The sequence below is a fragment of the Thermobia domestica genome, chromosome 7 (assembly GCF_964235325.1).
Source record: "Thermobia domestica chromosome 7, izTheDome1.hap1.1, whole genome shotgun sequence".
Lineage (NCBI taxonomy): Eukaryota > Metazoa > Arthropoda > Insecta > Zygentoma > Lepismatidae > Thermobia > Thermobia domestica.
The window spans coordinates 92,586,288-92,610,819 of NC_137460.1; the positions used below are offsets into that span (position 1 = coordinate 92,586,288).

A 24,532-nucleotide genomic window follows, 5' to 3' on the forward strand; every position below is an offset into this window, starting at 1 on the left:
TTAAAGGAGACTTACTAAAATATGGAAATGTTTTTTTAAGTAAAATAAAATGCGAGGATCATCAGTGGTTATTGTCCGGCGATTTAAGGTGATATGTATGCTTCTTGGACAGTAAGGGTATACCAGATATTCACGCCACATTTTCCGAATGGAACAGCAGAGAACGCAATAAACACTGGATTCAAATTGTTTGTCAGGGAAAGCCGCCATATAGGAAGTAAAAATGTGAAAAAAAATCTGCCTTATAGACCCTTCAAAAGTCATATTAGCACCTTGCATATTAAACTGCGTCTAATGAAACAATTTGTCAAAGGTCTGAATAAAGATGGGCAGTGCTTCTAGTGTCTAGTGACAAAATTCCCAGAACTTTCAAGTGCTAAGTTAAAAGGAGGATTATTCATTGGTCCTCAGATCAGAAAGTCTCAGATCAGTCAGACTTTGAACATTGTATGGCAAGTGTTCAAAAAGAAGCATGAAGTGCATCCAGGGACGTGTGTCATAATTTTCTCGGGAACAACAGAGACGAAAATTACAAGTACATTGTGTCTAATATGCTCCAGAAGTTTAAAACATTGGGGTACAAAGTGAGTCTTAAGATTTATTTTCTGTATTCACATTTAGACAGCTTTCCTTCTAACTTCGGTGATTAAAGTGAAGACCATTATGAAAGATTTCACCAGGACATCAAAGCAATTCAATTACACTATCAGGCACGTTGGAGAACAACAATGTTGGTAGATTATTGTTGGACGTTGATAGTGAAGATTCAGGAACTACTCACAAAAGGAAGTCCAGTTTTAGGAGCTTCCAAGTGAAAAGGTAGAGACAAAAATGAGGTAAGTTGTTCATCAATGACCTTCAGCGACGTAACTACGTTAGTTGTCGCCTGGGGTAAGAACGCTGCTTAGCGCCCCTCTGACCAACCAAACCAAAACGCTCCCCCAAATATTTGCCCAATTTGGGCCCTCCCAATCCGGCATCCGGGGCACAAGCCCGGTTTGCCCCCCTAATTACGTCACTGATGACCTTAATTATTTAGAATATCGATGTTCAGATTAGTTCTGTCGCAAATTAATGTTCCTTTGTTATAAATATATAGTCATAATGTTACTCTATATTAGCAGCGTTGCTGTGTAAATAGAACAATTTACGCAATCATGTTTTCCGATTTGTGAAAAAACCTGACATGATGGGAGGAAAACTAATTTTATTTTCGTAATTAGCAACCCCAAATTATATAAAATCAGGTGTCAAATCAAAAACAGCTTTCAAAAAGTTTCATTTTGTCGAGCACTGTTATCAGTAGACATTTCTTGATCATAGATTAAGAGACCTAATCAGTGAAAAATTAAAATACTTGCTAATTTTACAGTAATTATGTGATATCATCAATTAGATAAATGATAATCGAAATGTGGAACAAGACCGCGCTAGACAATATTATTTTGCATGAGATACCGTTATTACGAGTCACCTAGTAGCTTTCCCTTTGCAGCCATTTAGAAATGCCCATTTTCTAAATGGTTGGAAATTGGTCTTCCGAGCTCTTGTTCCATTTTTCGATTATCTTTTATCTACCAGGTAACCAAGATAGTTTGAGCGGTTTCAGTAAAAAAAGAAAAGGTCCAAAAATGCGTTTACCTGATGTTTATTCCGCAAAATATACACTATCCGCTTCTACAACCTTCTCCCATCGTTTTACAAGTCTGTAGATGCCATTTCTGAAATCTTTCTGTTGGGACTCAAAAAACTGCGCCATCGCGTTTTCAACATCTTCTTGAGTTTTGAATTGTCGATTACGCATGTGGTTGTCCATAGACAGAAAAAAATGGTAGTCTGATAGAGCAATGTCTGGTGAATACGCTGAATATGGCAGAAGTTCCCAGCCGAGAGAAGAAATCGCCTCCAGGGTCATCTTTGCTGTATGAGGTCTAGCGTTGTCTTGGTAGACAAGAACACCCTTCCCATTCACTAGTGCAGGTTGTTTTTTTCTTAGCTGTTCGGCTACTCCTTGCAATTGTGCTGAGTACACCTCTTTGGTTATGGTTTTATCACTTTCCAAGACCTCATAATACACAATCCCAGTAGTAGTCAACCATACACACAGCATCACTTTCCGCTGATGCAGAGCATGTTTTGCACTTAAAGGCATGGATTCATTTGACGATAGCTATAGCTAATGGTACGAACGTTTTTTGTTATCGTACATTACCCACCTTTCATCACACACTCCAAAGTTGGACACTTGTTGTTCCTAGTCAGCAAGGAAGAGCAAATGTTCAGTCGTTGGAGACGGTTCGCAGTAGTCAGAACGTGAGGGACCCACTTAGTTTCCTCGATTTTCCAAGCTCATGCAAGTGCACCAGAATAGTTTTATCGCTTGCCCCAAATCGTTCAGCGAGTTTTTGACCTGTTTGACTTGAATCCTCTTCAATTGCTGCCTTGAGTCGAAAGATTTTGGTCTGCCCGGTCGATGTTTGTTTTCAACTATCTCATCACCGGTCGAAAAGGTCTGAAACCACATTTGAGCTGTCCATTCACTAATTGTCCTTTCTCCAAACACTGCACATTTTTTTCTTGTTGCTTCCATACCTTTTGAGCCCAACTTGAACACATACACTAAACAAGCCCTGATTACTGCTCTCGACACAGACATGGTTCACTGCGAATCCTTGATCTCGAACTGTCGATTGCGACCTGTTATCTACGTTAGCCGACTTGCCAATGACTCAGCTTTCAGAAACCGTCACATACAGATACCCCTGGCGTCAGAAATGATTACTACGGTTATTTCTGTTTTATTTTATTATAATCGTTACAAGTTGTTTGTTCTTTTAATCAGCTGATATTCTATTTATTTCTTTTGTTTCTATTTTAAAATTGTGGGCCCTAGATGTCACCTTTCATTGTCACCAGAATTTGTGATTGTAAATATTTGTAATTGATAAAAACATTGAAGGCGTTTAATAAAATAAACTTTGAAAGAAATAATTGATTAAATAAATGGAGAAAAGTATGCACTCATTCACATAAAATGTGACGAAGCAATATTAATCAACAAAATATACGAACAATAATGCAACTTGAAGGCTAATATCTATGCAACAGTAGGGCGCTGCAGCAAAAATATGTTAGTTTCGTATTGCAGATACTGCCGAATTTTCGTATAAACTAAATAAGTTACAGTTTAGGCCAGCCCCCAAAAAATTAAAGGACAAAAACTCGTAAAATCAATTTATTTTCTCCCATTTTCGAATAGAGATAGAGGGAATTTTCGTGAAAATTGGCAGCATATATGGAATTTTTCATACATTTATTAAATCTATGCTCATATATTTTAATCACTCTCGACCCTAGCCATAGGAGCTAAATACACGGTTCTGATTGGCTGAAGTTTTCCGTTTCTCGTCATGTAGCATATATGTAACACCAATCAAACCCCAAGTGCTGTCAGTCCTCGTGACTGAGCATGCTAGCGCACGCTCTAGTAATGAAAATCGCTTTTAGCGTTGGTTCAAACCAGGCAAAAGAATTTTTTTATTTTTTTTAAATTTTAATAACAATTTTATCATTAAAATAACATAAAAATAATAATCATTTGCCTTGTAGATGTTATATAATACATTATATGTAAAAAGTGATTTACTTACGTTACGAAACAGCTGAGAGAGCGTCAGCGAGCGAATCGGGTTAGAAGCCCCACACGGCTCGGTTTGTTCCACCTTGACCCCCATAATAATACCACGTGACATTACGTCACACTCACGTGATGCAACTTTGATACAAATCTACTCTCACACGCTTTCTTGTGACCAACTTAAAAACAATTGGCTAGAGTAGAGCGTGAAAACAAAATATGCCATATACGCTAATATTTTTTTTTATGAGCAGAAAGCGGGCTAATGATGCTTTAATAAACGTAAAGTCAGTGCTGATTGTCAAATTTTGTTATTGAAAAGTACTTCTTCGTGTGAAAGGGATTTAAGCAGGAACTTGTGAAACTCATAAAACAAGCATTAAGGAACGTAAATTGTACTCTGCAGTTTAAGAAACGTAAATGAACAGAAAAAGTAAATTACCAAATGAGAGACAGACAATTTCTAAAACATCCCACGTGGAATAATTGGAGAATGAAGTTTGTCTAGTTTCATTACTTCAGTAGAACAATGTGGTACAAAAGTGTGATAGATATACTAAATTCTGACAACACAATGTGCTTGTTTTTAACAACAATTTCAATAGTCTCTTCTAGATAATGAAAATTGTTATTTGGAATTTAGAAGATCAGACTTTACTCACTCAAATATTAAACAAAGTAACTGATATACAGTAGTACTTTAATCCGTGTAACGTGGGTTCCTGTCACCACGGCATGGCGCGTCCTCAGGTTGCGGATCGAGGAGAAGGCCTCTAGATATAGAGGTTAGCTGCGAATATACTGAATAAGCAGTCGCGGACAGACGACTAGGAGTGGTCCTCCAGCTTGGGGGTTTGGGTAAGGCTAACACCCTCATCCTGTAAAAAAAGGTACTTGTTCAGGAACATTCACAAAACCCTCGGACAAGGACTGATAACTTGGCACGACATCAGCAAAAGAAAATGGACATGAGATTTGGAACATGGAATATTAGAAGTCTTTATAGGGCAGGCGCGTTATAATCTGTAACGAGTGAGTTAGAGAAATACAGGATGGACTTAGTAGGAGTTCAGGAAGTTAGGTGGGAAGGAAATGGATCTGAAAATTCCGGAAATTTTACGGGGAAGGAAATAAATATCACCAGTTAGGAACAGGGTTTTTCGTTCACAAACGAATATTACCAGCAATTAAACGGGTTGAATTTGTTACTGACAGACTTTCTTTTATTACTCTTAAGGGACGGTGGTGTGATATTATTGTTTTAAATGTACATGCTCCAACTGAAGATAAGGGTGACGATATAAAAGATAGTTTTTACGAAGAAGTGGAACGGATATTTGACCGGTTTGGGTACAAAACCTCGCGGCCAGAACCTCGCGGCGACAACCTCGCGGACCAAAACCTCGCCTGGCCAAAACCTCGCCTCCCAAAACCTCGCGGCCCAAAATCTCGCCAGGCCGAAACCTCGCCTGGCCAAAACCTCGCCGCCCAAAACCTCGCGGGACAAAATCTCGCCGGGCCAAAACCCCGCCTGGCCAAAACCTCGCCGCCCAAAACGTCGCGGGCCAAAATCTCGCGGGGCCAAAACCTCGCCTGGCCAAAACCTCGCCACCCAAAACCTCGCGGGCCAAAATCTCGCCGGGCCAAAACCTCGCGCCCCAAAATATCGCCATACCCAAAATCTCGCCTGACCAAAGTGTAAATGTTCCAACAGATGATAAGGATGACGGTATAAAAGACGCTGTTTCAGAAGAAGTATCACGGGTATTTGACCAAGTCCCGCGATACCATATGAAAATTCTATTTCTGTATTAGAGGATTACAATGTGAAGGTAGGGCGACAGGATGTTTTTAAACTGGTTATAGGGAAAGAAAGTCTGCATAAGGAAAGTAATGACAATTAACGAGGTTAGTTTCGTGAACTTTGGAACATCCGAAAACTTAAAATTTTAACAAAAATCTAATAATATTTATGAAAATATGAAACAATATATGAGTTTTTACGACGTCCCTTGATTATGTCCTATAGGTTAAAGGAGACGTAGATGACAAGGATGAAGGAAATGATCGAATAAAGAAAGTGGGAGGAAACGGGAATAACCCGAGAAAGCCCGATGTTTTGTATATTATTATTATTATTATTATTATTATTATTATTATTATTATTATTATTTGTAATGTGGAATCGAATATTAGGAAACACATTGGGTTAATTTTAAAGAAAAGTTTCATTCGCGGCGAGGTTTTGGCCCGGCGAGATTTTGTCCCGCGAGGTTTTGGGCGGCGAGGTTTTGGCCACGCGAGGTTTTGGGCGGCGAGGTTTTGGCCACGCGTGGTTTTGGCCTGGCGAGATTTTGTCCCGCGAGGTTTTGGGCGGCGAGGTTTTGGCCACGCGAGGTTTTGGCCCGGCGAGATTTTGTCCCGCGAGGTTTTGGGCGGCGAGGTTTTGGCCACGCGAGGTTTTGGCCCGGCGAGATTTTGTCCCGCGAGGTTTTGGCTGGCGAGATTCTGGGCGGCGATGTTTCGGCCGCGAGATTTTGTCCGTATACCATTTGACCAACTCCCGCGATACCATATGAAGATTCTATTAGGGGATTTCAATGCGAAGGTAGGACGAGAGGATATTTTCAAACCGATTATAGGGAACGAAAGTTTGCATAAGAAAAGTAATGACAACGGTGTTAGACTCGTGATCTTTGCAAGATCCAAAAACCTAATCGTGAAGAGTACAAAATTCCCACATCGCGACGTTCATAAATACACTTGGATATCACCAGACGGAAAAACACATAATCAAATTGATCACGTTTTAGTAGATAGAAGAAGACAATCTAGCATAATTGACATCCGGTCGTTTAGAGGGGCTGATTGTGACACTGATCACTACCTGGTAGTAGCGATAATACGGGAGAGATTATCGTTGAATAAAGGTAATATTCAATGTCCGAAAACGGAGAGATTTAATTTAAAGAAATTAGAAGAGAGCCAGGTAAGAGAGGAATACCAGATTGAAGTTTCGAATAGATTCGCGGTTTTAGAAGACTCGGAGTGCACTAGTGTTGAGGATACTTGGATTGAAATTAGAGATAGCATTAAAAGTTCAGCAATAGAAAAATTGGGACACGCGGAAATACGTAGGAACAAACCACGGTTCGACCAAGAATGCATTAAACTAGCAGAGAAGAGAAAACAGGCAAAATTACGGTGGCTACAAAATCCGAATGAAACAACTACACAAAATTTCGCAGATATCAGGCGGGAAACTTCCAAAACTTTTAGAACAAAGAAACGGGATTTTTTTAAAGCTAAAATTAAGGAACTTGAAGATAATAGTAAAAATAAAAATATTCGGGACTTGTATAAGGGGATCAGCGAATTTAAGAAAGGCTATCAACCTCGTGCTTATATATTAAAGAAATCTGACGGAACAGTTCTCACCGATACAGATAGCCTCTTAAATAGATGGAAAAATTTCTTTGACGATTTGCTGAACACGCAGCCAAAAACTAATGTGCGTGGAGAAAAGGAGATACACACCGCAGAACCGTATATTCCAGAACCCAATCGAATAGAAGTGGAAGCCGCTATAAAGAAATTGAAGAAACACAAATCTCCGGGTGTAGATGAAATTCCGGCTGAGTTAATTTTAGCTGGAGGCGAAAAATTGTGGAACAAGATACACAAACTCATTCTCCTTATCTGGAACAAGGAAGAATTGCCACAAGAGTGGAAAGAATCAATCATTGTTCCAATTCACAAGAAAGGCGACAAAACTGACTGTAATAATTATCGAGGCATTTCTCTTCTGTCAACATCCTATAAAATTCTTTCAAATATTCTGTTAGCAAGATTGATCCCATATGCAGATGATATTATTGGAGATTATCAGTGCGGATTTAGACGAAATCGATCAACTATCGACCAAATATTTACCATTCGCCAAATACTCGAAAAGAAGTGGGAATACAATACCCCGGTACACCAACTATTTATTGATTTTAGAAAGGCTTACGACTCGGTTAGGAGAGAAACATTATACAACGTTCTTACAGAACTTGGAATACCGAGAAAGCTAATTAGATTAATTAAGATATGTTTAAGTGAATCCCAAAGTAAAGTCCGGGTAGGAAAATTTTTGTCCATGAGCTTCCACGTCGAAAATGGCCTGAAACAAGGAGATGCGTTGTCGCCATTATTATTTAACTTTGTGCTGGAATACGCCATAAGGAAAATCAAAGATAGCAACCAGGGCCTAGAGTTGAACGGCATTCACCAGGTTATGGCATATGCTGATGATGTAAATTTAATAGGGGATGATAGGAGAACAGTAGAAATAAATGCAGAGATATTATTAAACGCTTGCAGGGACATGGGTTTAGAAGTAAATGCAGAGAAAACTAAATACATGGAAGTGCGTCGGGACCGTAATACGGCAAATTGTGAAGGCGTTAAAATATTAAATAATGCTTTTGATAAAGTGGATACTTTCAAATATTTAGGATCAATATTAACAGACGAAAATCATATTCACGAAGAAATTAAATGTCGACTAAAAGCAGGGATTTCGTGTTACTATTCGGTTCAAAATCTCTTGTCGTCGCGAATTCTGTCGAGGAATTTGAAGCTTAAAATATATAAAACGATAATCATGCCTGTTGTTCTGTATGGTTGTGAAACATGGTCGCTTACTCTGAGGGAAGAACATAGACTGAAAGTATTTGAGAACAGGATCCTGAGAAGAATATTCGGACCCAAGAGGAACGAGAATGGGGAATGGCGGAAGCTTCATAACGAGGAACTACATAGTTTATACGGTTTACCCAACATTGTTAGGGTCGTCAAGTCTAGGAGGCTTAGGTGGGCAGGTCATGTAGCTAGAATGGATGAAGGTAGAAACGCTTTCAAAGTCTTGACTGGTAGACCCATAGGTAAACGACCATTAGGAAGACCTAGGCGCAGATGGGAGGACAATATTAAGATGGATCTCGCAGAGATTGGAATACAAAGTAGAAACTGGATGCAATTAGCTAAGGATAGAAGTCAGTGGAGAGCTTTTGTGAACGCGGCACTGAACCTCCGGGTTCCATAGGCCATAGTTAGTTAGTTAGTTAGTTAGTTAGTAGTACTTTTAATTTTCATATTTTATAAATTTAGAAAATTTTGTAATTACTGTTTTTCGTGGGAAATTTAAGAACAAAATGGGAACTTCTGCTTTTGAAGATGGGATTTTATAAGGTTCTACATTTGAATCACTGAATAAAATAAATCATGCATACAAGAACAGTGTTTTTTGTTGTTCCATAATGGGAGTAATGGGGCTCAACCTGCTAGTCTGCTCCCTAAAATATTACTGGTTTTCTCATTTCTTTAGGTTACCTATTTTCAGCATGGACTGACAAAATATATAGGTTAGATCCATATTAGGTCCATAGATTAGTATTCAGCATGTATTCAGCACAAAGCAAACCAGTTGCAATTCGTCATTGACAAAGGACAGCTGGACATTTAAGAAATAGTTACCTTCAGTACGTTAGGTCCTCATAAAATTTAAATCCGACTCTTTCCATGTCTTTTTAAATATCTTATTCTGTATAAAGATGTTTGTAAGATTATATCGTTAGTCAAGTTTATAGTCATCAATTATTTTAAAACTCTAAATCTATTTTTTTAAAAGTAAGCATTGTGCAACTTACTATGTTATAGTTATAATTGCGCACACCGCGCTGGATGACAACCTCATTGGTGTTCAGATTATGTTTAAAAGAATTTTATAGTTAATACTAAGTTACAGTTCGAATCTGTGTGCTCAACAATGGTGTGTAAATATTAAACTTAATTTTAGTATACATTAATTTTTAACGCACTTGGGTTTTAAGATTTTCAGTACAAAACTTCCGGAAGAGAAACAGAACATTTATTGTTACGCATGCTAAGAAATAACACAATATGTGTATGAGTCTGTATGTCTGTCACTAGATTTTCTCATGAAAAGAAGTAACCTAGAACCAGAAAATATTGTACGAGAGAGATCATGACCAGTACTAATCGCGAATGAAGCCGGTTTTTCGAATTACGACTCGAAGCTGGGTATTGGAGGGGTCAAGTTTTAAAGTAGACATATGTACTGTGAAGCATATTGTCTTTAAAATAAGCATCCCAAACGATTTTTCCTGTGTTGAAGGTTTAATATCTTTCAGATTTTTTAAAATTCTTTTACATTAGCTTTATTCTTTCCGTGCGAAGAACGCGCAATTCTGCTAGTTTTATATAAATATTCTATTCCAATTGAATTACTTTAATTTGAGTACATGATATTATTTTATTTTATGATATAATTTAACAACAAATATACCTTCATATCAATATGGACATAGTACCATATCAATACATTATTAATAAAACTTTCTATTCTTCTCATCGGATACATAAACAAAATATTTTTCATTAACCACACAGCCACGAGAACAAAAAGAGTGTAGGTACGCATATTGAGAGTGTCATATTTCAATTCTTTGTGGTGACATAAATGCTGCTAATTATTGAATACAAATCATATGTTCGTTATGTATACGAGGTACCATTAAACACTAAAAAATAAACAAGTTTTGGGTTCATGATATTTCATGATTTACAGTTTTTCTTGAAATGATCCTTCTGTTATCTTTCAAGCTTAATCTTTGCCTCTTTTCCATGTTTCCCTTGTGATCATACTTCCCACATGCTAGAGCTGTCAAATTGGTTGCATAAGAAAAAGGAGTAAAGAAACTACAGTGCGTAATGCTAACCGTAGAAAACAACACAGTACTCGTTCATGTGAGGTGTTCAATATATATACAATATATATATGGGACACCACCCTAAACTTTCTTGCTACAATTCCTTAAGCTAAATTATGTTGTGCTGAAACATTTTCGGGTCAATCCATGCAAAGTCATCGAGAAAAAAGAAAAATTGCCGCTCGAACTTTTCAATAATTTTTTCATGAATGTTTAACCTATTTCAGGGTACTTCAAAACCACAACATCCCATGGCGACACGGCAGCTGCCGCCATTTCGCGTTTTTCGATTTTAGGCGTTTACATTGTTTTGAATATCTCAGCATATATTTGTCCTAACAAATTGAAAATTGCTAGAAGTCTCGTGTAGAGCTCGTGCAGAGCTAAAACTTTGATCTCTTAACATTTTTGTCTAAAACCACTTGAAAGGGTGAAATCAAGGCCTTCAGTAGCAACATTTTTGGACATTGAAGACATGTTTGGGAAGAGGAAACAACTGACGTAGAGGTCTGAATTTGTCTGAGTATGTAGTCCTGAGTCATAAGTTAATACACATAAATTTACAGACCTGTAGCTGCTCCGGATGGCCTAAAAAATCGTAAAGTTTGGGAATTATGCCAATTTGGCATGTTTCACTGTCCAATACCTCCAATGGGCCTGGATAAAAAAAACATCTGAAATTTTGGGAATAGTTAATCCTTCAGTATACCATAACACAAAACAAAGCTCGTTTTGTGTTTTTGAGCAGAAAGGTGTCAAAGTATTAAGTAATGACGTCATACTCTAGGAGGTGTTTTGTTCACAAATTCAACTGGAAATTTGTTATTGTGAAGTAAAATAAAGTAGGGTGAATGGTTAGTCCAGTCAAGGCTTTCAAGATCGTTTCTTTTCTCTAGTTGTAACACTGTCTTATCACATCCACAGCAGCACTGGTGAAGAATGCCGCTATCAGCGGAAGGTGAGGAAAGTCAAAATGCACATTTCACAAAATACTCCTTGCTCTTGCTGCTTGCAACATCGATGATATTCAATCATGTTTATTCTCGTGTTAACTACCAACTCATGCAGGAGACTGTTGTCCTTTCGTATGGCCTCCTAAAAAAGAAACATAACAGAGTAGACATGTCGGACCCATGGGACTGACGCGGTCCGTTGAGAGAATCACCTATAGGTCCCATGCGCCGTACATGGCGCTTAACGAAGTTATAAACAGTGAATATTCTTCTATTGTGTCGTCGACTGAGAAAAATCCGTTCTCCGGACACCGGTATGTATAAATATACGAAATCATCTTGCTTACTATAGAAATCAGTACGGAGCATATGTTACCCGTATGCTACATAGGCACTGCCCTTAGATGTTACATCATGTCGTTGCAGGATGTCTGATATCTAACACTCTTCCTTGTATTACATACATATATGTATGTTACCTTAGTCAGCTATATGTTATATACGTCCATTTGTATGTGAGATACTGACCTCCTATATTGATTCATACGGAAAGTACATACAGATGGAACACTTATACAGAAAGTATTATAAAACATGCGTTTTCAGTTATACGTTTCCTACACGTTAAGTCCAAAAACTACACGATTTACAATGTAAGATACAATTTTACGTACGCCACATCCATTTTTTACATCAGTGTGTACATTTTATTGGTTATTACTGTAAGAAAATGCACAACTTTCGTGAACAATTTTCTCTGCTATATCACTTTAAAATCACCATGTGAGTAATGTAGAACTTTCCATTCGTATGATGGCAACGCTCTGGAGAACACTGATGTAGTTATTGAAGGATCTTTTCAGCAGTAATAATTATAAGAGCGCGTAATTGCCGTAATTACTACCCCTTCTCGATTTTCCCCAGAGAAAGAAATTATAGCACGTGATTTAATTTTTTTCAAGACTTCATTTTTGAAATATAAGCAAAAGCGTTAGAGTCGATTTTGAGTAAAAATCATAAATTTTGATTTTCAATCTGAAGCCAGGGGTAACGCCGTACATATTTTTTCGAGATGGGAGACGGCGTTCCCCCAGGTTCTAAAAATTCATAATGAGCAAAGATAAGCAGGAGGAACGGCGTGACGTCATGCCTTTACTTACTATACCTTTATCTTTTCAGATCCACTTTTACTCCTGCCTTAATTATACTACTTTCTTTAGAGATAGAAAGAAAGCTCGAAACATTTCTCTACAGAATCACATTTAAAAAAAAACTTAATTTTAAAATTTGGTTGAGATACGTTGAACAGTATGGCCTCTAGTGTACTGTACATCAGTACGAAAGGACGAATGTACGAACTACCTGACAGATGGAGAAACACTGTATCTACGAAATGTGTAAATCCATTAAAATCTAAAATTTTTTCTCCACATTCACTCTACTTTCTTTCCTTTCGTTCCTTGAAAGTAAATAAGTAGGTATGGGTCAACGCACAAAACGTTTTTTGCTAAGCTAAATTATGTTGTGCTGCAGTTATTAATGAAACATTTGTGAGTGAACAAAATTATAAGGTGTTTTCAGAAAAAAAAAACTTCACGCAAAAGCTCATCCACTCAAATAAACTACTCCTTGTAGATTTTTCCATAAGAAATGATTTATGCCATAAGTTAGGGTTATTAATGAAACATTTAGTTAGAAAATATAATCAAAATTGCATGAGTGAAATTTTAGAAAATTGTTAAGAAAAATCTCCTACAAAAGTGAACTTCCTCTTGTGGATAGTCTAATGGAAGCAATATATGGAACCAGTGCTTTTTTCAGACATATTTTAGGGTGGGCACTGCCCTCTCGGAGCTCTGAGAGTGCCCTCCAGAGAAGACCAAAATAATACGTCTATAATATAATAATAAATAGAATAGAACCAGCAGTGTCCCGCTGGAATATTTAGTGTGCCCTCCCGGACCATTTTTCTGAAAGAACGACTGTATTTAACATTACAGGAATAATAATGAAATATTTATTTATGACATATGATCATTGTTGACTGAGTCAATTTTTGAGAAAGTAGTCTGGAAAGAAACTCAATCCCAAGAGTGAACTATATATTCTGATTTTTTTCGTAAAGAATATTTACACAGTAATATAGTTATTAGTTAAACATTTATTAATGAAATATAAACAAAATTGCGTAAATCGTTTTTTAAAAAATGGTTCGAAAAAACATTCCGTAGAACAATTTAAGTTGCCAAAGGAAGTTATGAATTATTCAACCATCCAAGTGTGTTATAACATCTTTACAGCAGACTTATGAAACTCCACCATTCTTTCTGGAAAACCAATCTTGAATCAAAAATAAAATAGTTCTATTTTAAAAATTCTAGTGTTAACGGATCAACTAAATTAAAAAGAATTCAGCCGAGATAATCACTGTAGCTATCAATTGCAAGAAACAGAATTCAGAAATGCGCTTTCCTTGGACGTAAGTCTAACTAACGGATGGGCATAAGTCGCCGTTGCCCATTAAGACGTAATCGGAATTTAGCTGCATTGACATCATCATTATTGTAAAAACATATAGACTGGAAGTTTATTGTTGTAACATACCCCTGAGGAAGGTTGTACCTTTAATACTGAACAATATTAAAAATTAAAATAAACATTATGTAAATTCTATATAAAAGGAGGTGTTTAATTGTAAGAAAAGAAAGAAAATAAATAAAATTTCACATTCATCCTGAAAATATCAACAAATACGTGAGGAAAATTAATAAACCACAAATTTATTTTAAATCTAGTCTTGTGAAAATTTCCCACAAAAAAGAATATGAGATAAAAAAAAGAATAACTTTTTTTATTATTTATACAAGTAAAGCAAAACAAGTTACGTATGTTTTACATGAATGTATTTCGGTTAGAATTGTTGATGCAAGAAGAAAGGGGAATAAAACATGAAATAAAGTCAAAACGTAGGAACTGTTGGCTGAAAGAGAGAAATTGGACGAAAAAAAAATAGAGAGAGAGAAAAAATGCTACCACTACACGAACGGAAATTAACCATGCATGCGTTTCATTCAGCCTGGTTGAACCTGGAGAATAAAGGGCCCATTCTGGTTTTCCTTCTCTGCAGCTGATGTAGCTAACAAGGTAGTAAGTCTATCGATCTTCCAATGAACTCACGCGGTCATGGGTGGATTTAGAGAGTGCTCAGACACTGATATTTTCAGGAATATTCTAGTTTAGATAGATTTATGTAGTTGCTGTTTTATTAGACTTAGTTAATATGGATTACTTATACCAACTTTATAAACATTGGTTTAGGCTTCCTCTCAATAACATTAATTATTTTGTGATCTAACATTAGATTTCCAATTGACTATGCTAAGTATGGCAAGGTTTATAGAACGACTTTGTCCGTCTGTCGACAAGTATCCGAGCCAAAACGGTGACAGATAGCGAGATGTGTTCTTTTAAAAAATCAATTCAGCGTCCTGACAATATCTTTCATATCCTACCTTAATCCCTTGTGTACCAGTGACATCCAGGTGGATGTCATAAAACACTCCGTTGCAAAATACCAGTGACATCCAAGTGGATGTCATAAAAACACTCCGTTACAAAATACCAGTGACATCCAAGTGGATGTCATAAAACACTCCGTTGCAAAATACCAGTGACATCCACGTGGGTGTCATAAAACACTCCGTTGCAAAATACCAGTGACATCCAAGTGGATGTCATAAAACACTCCGTTACAAAATTCCAGTGACATCCAGGTGAGTGTCATAAAACACTCCGTTGCAAAATACCAGTGACACCCAGGTGGATGTCATAAAACACTCCTCTGCAAAATACCAGTGACATCCATGGGGATGTCATGAAAACATATCCTTATTAAGGGTCGTATTAACCCTGAAGATCATGAAATGTTTGTTGCGGAATCAAGGAACGAGTTAGTTCTACTGTTTCTCCTTAAGTAGCACCACTCTATTCACCTCCGGTCAGTGTTGCCAACATGAAGCAGCATAAAATATTTTCAGAACACCACAATTTCCCTTTCACAACCCAAATGTTCAACAATCCATTTTTTTGTCAGTAATGTCAATGCTCTCCTCGCGCAGTGTGTCTCTTGTGGATGTGTATAATTTACGCAAAAAGGAACAGTTTTGTTTACAGCACGCACATAAGAAATAACACCCGAAACGCAAGGGGTTAATCCTTGATTCAAGAAAAAGCATTTCCAGTTTGGGCCTTGATCACCGTAGAGCAAAAACATTTAACATGTATAGGTAGCAAGAGACAGTTTATTGGAGTTGAGTTGATTTTGAGTTTAACGTCCAGATCTGCAGCAAGGATATATCAGTCATGAACCTAGTGATTAACGTGGAATTCGAACCGCATGAGCTCCCGCCGGGAATCGAACCCGGGTCTTCCTCCCCAAAGGCACTTACGCTAAGCGCTTAGCCACGAAGGAGCTCTTGCAGTTTATTGGAATCGTTTCAATATTCCAAGAATATATTCGTCCTCGACTCCTATATCCGTTCTAAAACCGGAAGGAGCTAAAATCCAATAACATTTCCGGTTTTAGAGTACGTTTGTTTTATTTGGCACACATTTCGCCTAAAGGATGGATCTGTCTGCAACGCGTTCTTGCCATACCGCATTTAAGTTGCGAGTTACAATACTCTAAGAAACACCGCAAAACGCCACATCACTCACAAGCCACTGTAACACACTTGTTCGCGTGTGGCAACTAATCACTTCAAATACCCGACAAAGAGCAATGATCAAATTTGATGGGCTGGCTGACAACTAACGTAACTTACATGACAAAGCCAATAATACGTGTATTGGATTGAAACGTTCACGTGACTGCTAGCAGAAAGTATTTTAAAAAGCAAACCAAGTGCACTGGCGGGAAGCGTACCAAGGTAAAACAAATGTACTCTAATATTGGTCTCTATTGAGCACAAACTGCAAAACATACCGGGAAATTGCTTTTTTAAATATTGACTTAATGCCCCTACTAATCACAGCTTTAGTCCTTGTATTCAGAAGTGGTATAAGCACGAGATTTCCGTATCAGCACTAATCACCCTAAAGAGATCAAAACCGGTAATAGCATGCATGAAATGATATTTTTGAAAAGAAAATATTGGTTCGCCGTTCCAAGAATAACTTTCATCTCAACATTTATACCTCTATTTAAAGCAGAAGTTGTCAGATTATTACCGATTTCCATATTAATTTCTACACAGTAATAAATGTAGAACATAGCGATAAACTGTTTTTGATATGGTTTCAGCGTGCAAAGAACACGTTCAACCTTAACCCTTTATTGCAACCGGATTTTATAGATCTACTATTTCTGGTTTTAGTATTGAGTTCCCATAGTCTAGAAGTCTAGCGAAGTTTTAGAATGTGAAACAAAACTCACTTTTCATTACATAAATCACATTATATCGTCTCTAATAAACGGTTTTCAACATCGCAGCTCAAGTTTTCCAGCTTCAGTATTTCATAATACGTAGATGACTAGTATAAGACAGTGTCGGTAGATATTTTCCATTTTTGCTTGGGCTTAAGCTTACTATACTCAATTAGGTTCGCACTCACTTGAACTCCCTCTTACTAGCTTCATTGGGGCTCAAGCTCGTTATCCTTAATTAGGTTCTCACTGACTTGAACTCGCTCTCACTAGTTTCATTGTGATTTGGGCTTAGGCTCGCTACCCCGTTATAGGATACGTGTTTGTTCATTTAGCTTCTCGCTAATTAATCCCGAAAGCCAGTTGCTTTCGTCATGTTAGGTCATCTATTCCAATCATGTTGAAAGTACGATTACTTCGACACAAACAGAAGGTATAGTTCGAATTTCGCTTTAAAGATAGCTAAACACAGTCATAAATCATCTTTGGAGTAAATTGGAAAGAGTAATTTTAGCTTATATAAAAGAGTGGAAATAACTAAATCACTCACTCATCAGCAACAAGACTATACTACTATAGCCAGAAACGTGAAATTTTATACAAAAGCTCAGTTTATTACGAAAACAAGACATAAGAAAGATTTTGTTTTGAAATTCTGAACGGTTCAAAGTTCAAAGTTTTTTTTTCGAAGGAAAGAATGTGCCATAAATTTCTGAAGTTAGGAAGATAAAACTGGACATATTCTGTAAACATCTCTTATAAAAAATAACTAAACATATGTTTCAGTGTTTATGAAAATTCCGCACCTACATGGGCAAATTTCTATAATGCTAAAATGTCCGATTCTCTACTCTAACAAATGTCAAATTCGCTTGAATTGGGAGTGTGATTTACGGTATATCAAAACTAAATTAGAAATTAAGGAATACGGATTTTTAGCAGTTTTAAAAATTACACCTGTAAGGGGAAAAAAGAGAGACAATTTCTACTATATTAAAATTTACTTCTTTTTGTTCAGAAAATGTTAAACATAAAATTTCACTAAAGTTTTAGGTGTAAAATTCGATATAAATTTAAATTTTAAAGTCAAATAAAGAAATATTTATTGTAGCACTTCGAAAAATCTTTGACTTACCCTCGTGACTATGTGGATATAATATGTGAATTTGGCATGGGAAATCCAGATTCGATTCCCGGCAGGAGCTCATGTGATTCGGATCCCACGTTAAACTCTAGGTCCACGTCTCATATAGACTTGCTGCCCAACGGGACGCTGAACTAAAATCAATTAACTTCATTTTTTTATAAAAAAATCCACTCTAAACGAGCGCAATTTGTATGCGTAATAAAACTTCCTATGTTTTATTTAGAAAATACTAAGTGTGAGGATTTGTTTAAGTTCGATATATGAAATTCGCTATATGAAGTATTTGAGAGGCCCCATCACGGCAAAATTAAAATATCGTTAATTTTAAAGTAATTATGTGATATGCTCAAACAGATAAAAGATAATCACAATGTCGAACAAGAGTGCCCTAGACAATATTATTTTACATGAGATAACGTTATCACGACTCACTTATCTGCTTTCGATTTCCAGCCATTTAGAATATCGGGATTTATTTTCTCGTTTCTAAATGGCTGCAAACGGAAAGCTGCTAGGTGACTCGTGATAACGGTACCTCATGCAAAAAAATATTGTCTAGAGCGCTCATGTTCCACATTTCGATTATCTTTTATCTATTTGAAGATATCATATAATTACTGTAAAATTAGCGGTATTTTAAATTAGCAGTGATTAAGCCTCTTAAACTTTTCCTTAAAAATTGACCGAACACGTGTTTCAGCGTTTTCGAAAAATTCTCTTCTAGAAGGTAGGAAAAAGGGACAATTTCTATAGAACTAATATGCAAGCTTCCAGTTGCCATAGGGTCTATTCATTATACCTTATTTTAATTGGGCAAAGAATGGACACTTCTGTTAGCATACAATACGAAGAATAAATACAAAGGCATAGAAAAATATACAAAATCAGTGGAAAAATGTGCAAAGACATAATTTTAATTAACCTTTATATTTCAATTGGCCCATACTTACGTAATATTACTTTCTGCCATTAATCTTTCTGTGTGTTTTAGAGAGGCCTGCTGACCAGTTGAATTTTTTCCCTTCGTGAAAACATTTGTTATATCTGAATTGGTATTACTATAGATATATATTTGGTACACAAAAGCAACACCTGTTTTTTCCTTCTTTTTCTTCATGGTAATAGACATAGTATATGCTTCTTCCTCGTTTGTACGTTTTTTTTAATTGTATTTTCTAAGGCTCGCAACCCCCTGCAGTGTGGCTTCATTTGTCTGCACTACTAATGAACAGCTAGTGGGAGGTATTCCGGGAAGCTCTGTCGTCTTTACAAAGGGCAAAAAGGACGGATAAGCACTATGCTAGGTTCTAGATATATATACTCCATCAGAGAGGCTCCTTTTTTTTTTATTTTACGAGGTGCAACTAACGCAAACTGTAATAAATTTTATGCTCTGCTGGAACACTGGATGTGATCGCAGTGGAACAGAAGAGAAAGTAGCAAAAAGAACCTCCCTACTAGTGCTGTTTGTAAAATAACTAATGCACAAGAGCAGAATTAGTTTGACCAAATGTTTGACTCCCATGAAAAATTGCTATTGAAGACTGGAAAAGAATAATATAATTTGTAATATCATATACAAAATTAATACTTCATGTAATTTACACTTTCGTTTTATGTATTTAGAAATAATAATTGGAAATTAATATAAATTTGTAATGTACATATACAGGGTGTTCATGAAATTTGAACGAATAAGATGTCCAAAATTATTCACACCACTTCAACACAGTTCCAGTAGATGTTATAACTCAACAACTCTGTAAGCTATTGGGCCAGGAGCGTCATTTCAGCTTTTGCTTGGGGGGGGGCAAAACCCCTTGATATAAGTAAAATTTCGCATTTTTCACTGATTTACTACTATTTTATTAATAAAATCTATAAATGTCAAACTTAGGGGGGCAATTGCCCTCCCTGCCCCCTAAATGACGCCCCCGTATTGGGCAGAATTAGTCTGTTGATATTTGCCTTATAAGAATGATTTAAATTGGTGCGTGCTGAATATCAATAACCTTTCCTGATAAACCATGTCTTTTAAAAGCTCTGAAATTAGGTTTCGGATCTGGGTTTCATGATAGCCAATAGATACGTCTATCCTTTTCGAACTTACTTAAATTAGTACTTAAAAAAAACTGATTACCAAGATATTCTCCCACTAGGATGTTGAAACATTGAGTTGGAAGCAGATCAAGGTAATTTTGGGAGGAAGTAACTTGAGCTAATGTTACATTTTTATGCACTTAGATAATATTATGAAATACCGGTACGAATGTCTTTACTGAGCTACATAAAAACAGAGATAAACAGAGGTACACATTGAAGAGTGAGTACAATTCAATAGATTTTAACAACTTCTGTTAATCGAAAATTGAGCACAAAATTAATACATAATTATATCGAGAAAATATCAACTATGTCTACTTACAGAATTCAAAATGATCTGTAACCTTCATGTAAAGAAAGTAAAAAAGTAAATAAAGGGGAGCAACCATATTAGTACAATAAATAAAATGTTGCTTCCCACTAAACACTTGAGTTTCTGAAAACCCAAAATGACTAAATCATACTTCCTCCAGTGATGCGTGAGCTCATTGTCTATTTATCAGGGATACGCACGAGACGAGACGAAATTGAATTTTCCTGACAAACTTCGAGTCGAGACACAACTCTTTAGTACAGAAATATACATTTTTCCAGTCGAGACATCACTTTTACAGTACATTTGCGAAACGAGACAGCCTCAAATCTTATCTCGTGCGCATCCCTACTATTTATTAAGGACAAAAACCCTCATAATTACAGTTTGGTCAAGTTTTAAAAAAAACTGTCTAATAAACACTGGGATGAAAATACTAAAATTTTTAGTTCCCGTAGTCGACTGCCCCACAATCGATTAATTTTTGTTTTGTAACGATATAAGTTATAAGAATTTCTTTACTGCTTGTTTCTTGATAATGTATTTATTTTGTCCAAACAAACAAGTGGAAACTTTATGTGGATTAAAGATGGCCGCTGGTTGAACAAGTTAACTTAGTTACCTCTTCTCTTCTGGTCTGGTTGGAACCTATCTTTACTTAGACTTGCTTCTAAACGACTAGTAAACAAAATCAAGCGTAACAAAAAATATTAGCTGATTAGCTGCTGACGTATGATTCACGTTTGTACCCTTACACAAAAAGATAATGTGGTTCATAATAGGAGCACTATTTTAACTATAAAATAACTATACCAAAATTAAGATAGAAAAGCAATAAAGATATTATCAAAAAACTCTCTAATTGAAAAAATGAAATCTTTGAGTTTTACGTCCCACGGTTATGCCGGTTAGGCTCAAGGAGACGATGATGATGAGTAATGAATGAAATGGTGGTATGAAGAAAGTGGGAGGAAACGGGAGAACCCCGAGCAAACCTACGCACACGGTGTTTGTGCACCACAAAGTTCACTTGACGGGGGCTGGGATCGAACCCGGGACCCCAAGCACCAGAGGTGAACGCTCTACCACCGAGCCACCGCGGCCCAACTCTCTAATTGAATGTACATAATGATACAATATAAGAGAAGAGAGTAAATGGTTTGTATTTACGTCCTTTGTGTGCAATATAGAATGGGACCATAGTACTAAAATGAAATTTCTTCTTTAAGACTCCACGATTATGCTTCTTAGGAAGAACCCGTGAAACCAACGGATATGATTTGTTCACCACAAACTTACTTAGCTTGGAGTCAAACCAAGAATCCCTTTCACCAGAGGCAAGCAGTCCACCACTGATTCACTGGTCTATCACTTCTTCCCCCCCCCCCAACCAACAATTTAAAGTAGTTTCCTATATGACCCACTGGAGTGTCATATTCGTATTCTCCCATCGAGGATCGAAATCAGTCTATCCACTTGAAGAGAAATGAAATAGAAGTTTTGCATGTAAACATGTGCTATGATAATAGCATTCAATGGCTTTCTCGTGACGCTATTCAATTCGTGTACGTACGTATTTGTGCTGGTAAAACAAAAAGATGGTTGACCTGGATCCTGGTTCTCGGACTATTGTGGTGAAGCAACAAAGGAGGAAGCCTTTATTGAGTGCTGGAAAGCAGCTTTTGCTGAGAGAATGAATAAGTTAAGAAGGATAAACGAATTACTTTGCTTTTACAAAAGAAATCTTCTACTGTATCGTTTTTATAAAGCAAAAACATAATCAGTTGGTTAATAACGCTAATACGTAAACTTCGTTTCATATTTAACAATAACAGCGTGCATAAGCATCTGGGTGAACATATTTTAGATATTTTTTATCGTTATGTACTTACAATATCCCTCAGTTTGTCAGTTTTGTCACTAGTTGTGCTAAGCGACAACTACGTGACGGCAAGAAATGTCGCTTGCCTGCTGATATTGCAAAACGAAACGAAGGTTTGAGGTCATAATTAGTGTTTTCTGTGATAATTGAGACGATACATCACAAGTTAATATATCTTTAATTAGTGGAAATATACACATACGAAGTGCGTTCAAAAAGAAACCGCACTTCTACTGTATCATCTTTTATTACTTATTGTACATTTTAAGCACTGTCCCCTTTGAAGAAGTACTCCTCTATTGGCAATACAGTTCGTTACAGTTTCTGCCATGTATGAAAAGCCTCCTGGAATGTACCTCTCTTGTCACAATATCCTTAATTTCTTCTATGGTTTGGGAACAACGTCCTTTCGCAGTGATTTTAAGTTTCGCGAAAGGGGAAAATGTCTGTTGGAGCTAGATCCACAGAATAGAATGGATGGGGTACAAGGGAAGTCTGATATTTAGTCAGATAACTACAGATAAGGAGCAAAGTGTGAGTAGGGTCCATTGGCACGGTGCACCATCCAAGTCTAGTTCACCCACAATTCAAGCCTCTTCCTCTTCAACATCCCTCAAACCACGCTAAAATGTTCTAATACAATTGCTTGTTTACCATCTCACCATGTGACACAAACACATATTGGTCAATGTCCTTCCAATCAAAAAAACACAACTAATATCCCCTTAATCTTTGACTGACTCACGCATGCCGTTTTCGAACGAGAAGACAATGAATGAATTGAGAAGCAATTTAAATGTCTCTGTAAATGTTTTGCCAAGTTTGTATCAAAATATTACACACATAAATTGTTACTCGAGCTCTTTCATTGACACTTTATCATTAATCAGACTAACAGCTTATGCATGTGCTCACTTCCAGGCCCGCAACCAGAGCGTTGGCTAGGGAGCCTGCCTCTCTAAACTTTTCGTGGCCCCTCTAGACCTTAACACAACATGTTATTATTATTACAAAAATACAATTTAGCTATTTGTAAGAGAATTTTTAATGACTTTCCCCCCCCCCCCCAAACTTCTGTGGCTGGTTGCTGGCCTGCTCACTTCTGCGGCTCTAACTCGCCAACTAACAGTCATAGCCAGCGTTGCCAGACCCACAGCTCTTAATTATTCCAAAACCTGATCAAAATTATGCTAGATTTGGTCAAATTATGATAGATCCTCATATTTATTAATTCAGGAGTTTTAAAAGAAAAAATAAAACGAAGTTGAGATACGATAACGTAACAAAATACGCAGAGCGCAAGAATGCGTGGATAGAACTCAATACTTCATGCACCAAAGCTTTAACTCAACTAAACTAGTGCAGTCGTTGCCAGACTCAATGACGTATATATCGTATAAATGAATAAAAAGTGCTTGTTTACATATTTTGAAAGAAAATTACCTCGCAGCATAAGCGGAGTTGGGAATTGTCTGCTGGGGGCAGATTTTTGGTCGGTTTCGGACCTTTCATTTCAGGAATAAAGATGGTCGTGAAGTCAGAAATAAAGATGGTGAAGTTGTCAAAAAGTTGGGGGAAGAATGGCCCCCATAGCTCCGCCCATGCCTCGTAGTTAGAGGATTAGAAAACCCTGGGTGGAGCAACAACAACTACAACAACCACAACAAAAAAGCCCAAAGCCGTTTGTAACTTACTTCGAAAAATGAAACTGCCTGTATGGTTTATCGGCTGTATGAATCAATGGGAGAAGATACATTTCTGCCGTTCTTTTTCTTCCCACGGCCAACTTCTTTCTCATCTCCAGGTTTTGCGGCTTTCTGATAAACTTGCTGAAATTATGCTAGATTTGGGCAGGATGCTAAAAGCAAGATGCTAGATGCTAAAGACATGCAAATTATGCTAGATCTAGCATCATTATGCTAGATCTGGCAACGCTGGTCATAGCAAAACGCGTCAAATAGCAATTCGTTGTCTAAACATGTCGCTAGATGCGTTTAATAGCCGCATCGCGCTCCCTCTGACTGTTAGTGCGTTATTTCAAAAGTTCGTTTTTTTTTTTTTTTTTACACATTTCGTACTCTAGATTTCCTAATAGACAGAATACATCAAGTATAGAACAGAATGGCCCTATCTCGTATCCAGTGGCGTGTTTACGACTTGTTTCGAGGGGGCCTTGCTAACTTTATTCCTGGAATTATGAAAATTCTGCAAGATATTTCGTTTACTGATACTATAAAATACAAAATAAAATCTCGGGCGGGCTCAAGCTCGGAAGCCCCCTTAAATACGCCACTGC

General features: G+C 37.0%; 1 pseudogene; it reads right to left on the reverse strand.

The window, feature by feature from the left end:
• Window positions 1-1,648: 1,648 nt before the first annotated feature.
• LOC145689250 (histone-lysine N-methyltransferase SETMAR pseudogene) lies at window positions 1,649-2,152 on the reverse strand (annotated as a pseudogene).
• Between the last annotated feature and the right edge of the window lie 22,380 nt (window positions 2,153-24,532).